The sequence below is a fragment of the Lagopus leucura genome, unplaced genomic scaffold, assembly GCF_019238085.1.
Source record: "Lagopus leucura isolate 7727_CA_CO unplaced genomic scaffold, USGS_WTPT01 Super-Scaffold_100043, whole genome shotgun sequence".
Taxonomy (NCBI): domain Eukaryota; kingdom Metazoa; phylum Chordata; class Aves; order Galliformes; family Phasianidae; genus Lagopus; species Lagopus leucura.
In genome coordinates, this window is record NW_024962290.1 from 1,748,284 (window position 1) to 1,752,065 (window position 3,782).

Genomic DNA, 3,782 nt, shown 5'->3' on the forward strand with positions numbered 1-3,782 from the left:
GCGCGGAGCCGGGCGGCCCCGGTGCCCGCGCCGGCGCGAAGGGGCGCAGCGCCGCCTGCCGCCGCCTCCCCGGTACCGGCGGAGGGCTCCCGGCCGCCCCCCGGGCTCAGCCCCGGCTGCGCGCCCCGATGGCCCCGCGCGGCTCTGCGGGAACGGCGCGGCCCCGTCCCAGTTATCCCCGCTGCTCATCACCGGGCTGTTAGGAGTGGTCAGTCAGAGAGCGAATCGATCTCCCCGACGTATCCCCCTTCCTCCCCCCACAAAAGAAGAACAAAGCCAAACCCGTGGGACGGCCCCGGGGTTGCCCTACAGAGCGCTGGGCTGCGCCGTGCAGCCGCTTGGAACAAATTGCAGCCCCTGAGCGCCTCCGCAGCACCGCATCTGGTCCAACACCGCAAGCTTTTTTTCCTAGGAAAGGCTGCAGGACAGCATCCTCACCGGGGAGCGTTTCTTTCTTCCGCATGGACTCATAGCACGAGCTCAGACGCATCCTTCTATAATCTCGGCTTGATTTATAGCATCTCCAGTTCGGATCAGTGACAGCCCAGCACAGAGGCGCTGCCCGGCCCCACTGTGTCCCATCAGCTCCAGGGGCAGTGGGGATCCAGGCATCTTCCCTGAGCCGAGAGGAGCCCTGCAACCAGGGGACAACTCCTGGCCTTAAACCCTTCATAAGAATACATTCCCTCTGCTATTTCACTAAGCTGAACTTTCTTGTCCCCTTTTTGAAAGGGAAAAATCACATCACCATGTTAAATTGGTTAGACGTGGCTGCTCAAAAGAAAGGGGGAAAAATGCTCTAGAAGATTAACCCACACTCCAGTAATAAGATATTAAGGAAATATGAGCATTGTACTCTTCAGATCAGAGAGTAATGGGGAAATTGCTGGGAAAAAAATTAATACAACATGAAATTAAGTCTGCTCTTTGTATTCATTAGATAGTTTGTCAGAGAGTCACAAATGGCTGTGATAAGTAAATACAAACATATTACTTTCCAGATCGCAAAGTTTTAATGGAAATCATCAAGCACAAAGGCAAACAAAACCACCTTTCACATCAGCCAAACTCCAATTAAATTAGGCCAGATTATTCAATAAGGAAGCCTACAAAATCAAGCTCTCTATTGATGCAATGGCATAGAAATACAAACTGCTTTTCCAGATCACAGCATTTCAATACAGGGGAAGAATTAACATTTCAGCAGAACTGATTTCATTGGAATTCCGGTGAAGAGAGCAGTAATTTCCCTTCTCTCCACTCCTCGGTATACTCATAGACTCTCTGCATTGTCCTCATTCCTGGCTCTGACTCTTCCAGGAGTCCTTTGCATTGCTGTAGAGGAAGAGAAGGGGAGGAACAAAGCTGAGTGCCCGTAACAAGGCTGGCAGGGAAAGGAACTGCACAAGAAAACCTTGCAGACTTTACATGGAAAAAATCATTCCCCCTTCAGCTGCATTCATGTGGGGAAGGTCCCCAGGGCAGTGCAAGGAGGGGAGGTGGGTTTGTAGCAGCAGAGCCCAGCAGCAGACCTCCATCCACCCGCAGCAGAGGCGATGGGGGCAGCCCACAGCACCGCACGTTGTCAGGGTGTGCAGAGTCACAGCTGAGCTCCGGGTGCAGTGCCCTGCAGAAGAGCAGAGCAGACACACAGCGAAGATCAAATCACCCCTTAAAAGAAATAACAGTAAATTCTGAGCTCCCCAATTACAGGGGACAGGCAAAGCTTGGAAACCATTAAGAGCTGCTTCTTCTGTTGATGAATTATCCGGAGCACGCAGAGCTATTTGCGGGGCTTCACTGTATTACACTAATTATAAATTAATATATTGCTCATTACACGGTAAAGCTGTGCAGCCAACTAATGCACTGCTGCAAAGGGCTTATTTTAAAACATCCTTCACTACTTTTATGATCTAGATGTTTAATTTGCTTACATACTGCCTTAAATGCCACCAACATATTTTTTCACATTTTCTCACCAGAAAGTGCATTACAGTTCATGGCAATTTCCCTGCTGTGCCCTAAGCAATCACCCTCTTAGGGGGAGCAGCAGCAATTTTGTTGTGCTGAAAGGAGCTCGTTACAGCTGGGGGTTGGAGAGGCCTCCAAGAACAGGGAGAAGGGAGCTGAGGTCACGGCAGGGATCACACAGACAGCGCTACCAAAGGGACACCCAAACTGGTTCCATGCAGGGTGAGCACCCAGTGCAGCACCCAGGCAGGGCAGCCCCGGCAGGAACATGAAGGGTGGGAAGGAAACATGAGGATGGAGTAGGTGACGTCCAGAGTGGACTCAGGGGACACAGCTGGGCCTCCCTGCGTCACTCAGCCGTGTGCCTGGCACCAGCAGTGCCCGGAAAGGAGCGCGGGGGCAGCACGCAGGGAGGAAGCTTGCATTGAGCTTGCAGGGAGGATGAATGGGAGGAAATGTCGCTCTCTTTCTTGGAAAACAGCTATTAGCATTGCATTGTTTCGGGGAACGTTTTCTGTGTGTTTTTATGTTTTCTTTCTGTGCGGTGCATAGCAGAACGGAAACACAAAGAGCACGAAACGAGGTCGGATTCGCACAGCAGTCAATCCGGGCGCTGCAGTTTCCCCCTTTCCAAGGTGACTCAGCCGTGCTGGGCAGTGGGGGATGTCGCTAAGGACCCCCCGAGGAAACTGCGCTGGTGGGGAGGGGTCGGGGACGGGGTCGAGCGGAGGGAAGGGGCCGCGTTCTCCAGCGCTGCGCTCAGTCTGTGCCGCCCCCTGGTGCCCGCTCCGCCTCGCTGAGAAGATAGAAGTGAGCTCTGAGCAGGGAACGAAGGAGTGGGAGCCGAGCAGCGGCAGGCAGAGGGCAGGAGGAGGCAGCAGCGGCCGGCAGGGAAGTGAAGGCAGCTCCAAAAAGCAGCCTGGAAAGGGTGCATGCGGTCTGACCTCACCGAGACGCGCTGCTGAGCGGCTTGCAGCTCGGGAGAAAAAGAGAGTAATACAATACCCATAGGATGTCCTCAATAGTTTGCTTAGGGGACAAGGTTTAGCCAAGGACGTGATGAATGCACACGGAGCTGTGCAGGGCGAGCAGTGAGGGTTGTGTTTCTGCACAGACCTGAAAGTACAGATCTGTGCGGGAAGGATGAAAGCAGCTCCCTGGGGAGCGCAGTGCACCGGGACACGGAGAGCCCAGCAGATGGACTCAATTCTACTTTACACAGACAAATATTGTATTTTTTCAGCAGAATGCTTGTTGCCATAGGAATCCCGAGGCAGGAGGTGCTGAGGTCAGGCCCTGTGAGCTGTGCTCTCCGAACTGTCAGTTCACCCAGCCGGCAGAGGCGCATCGCCCTGGGGCGGCTGAGTCTGCATCCCGAGCAGCGCTGCCGCAGCTCCGGAGGAAGAAGGAGGTTCTGCTCTCAGTCCCGTCAGCTCCCCGTTCCTCTGCAGCACGGCTGCTTATTAATAGCTCGGCTTGACCGCGGGGGGCTGGGTCTCACCGCTGAGCGTGACGAAGCACTGCCAAGAGCGGCAGATGCCGGGTCGGAGCAGGAGGCTGTGCGGGAGCTGGGGAGCATCCAGCAGCCGGAGGGGATCAGGGCCGGCTGAGCTTCAGGTGACCGCTGCCAGGACCACGGCTGCCATCCCTCACAGCCCAGAGGCTCAGAGTTCCATCACCGGAGCGGTCCCATCTCGTACTCGGGGACCGCCGCCGCTTTCCGTCCCGGTGCGCGTCTCACCCGGGGGGCGGCCCTGGGGCGGGGCCGGAGGCGGGGCTCGGCGCGGCTCGGCCCGGCTCGGCCCGGC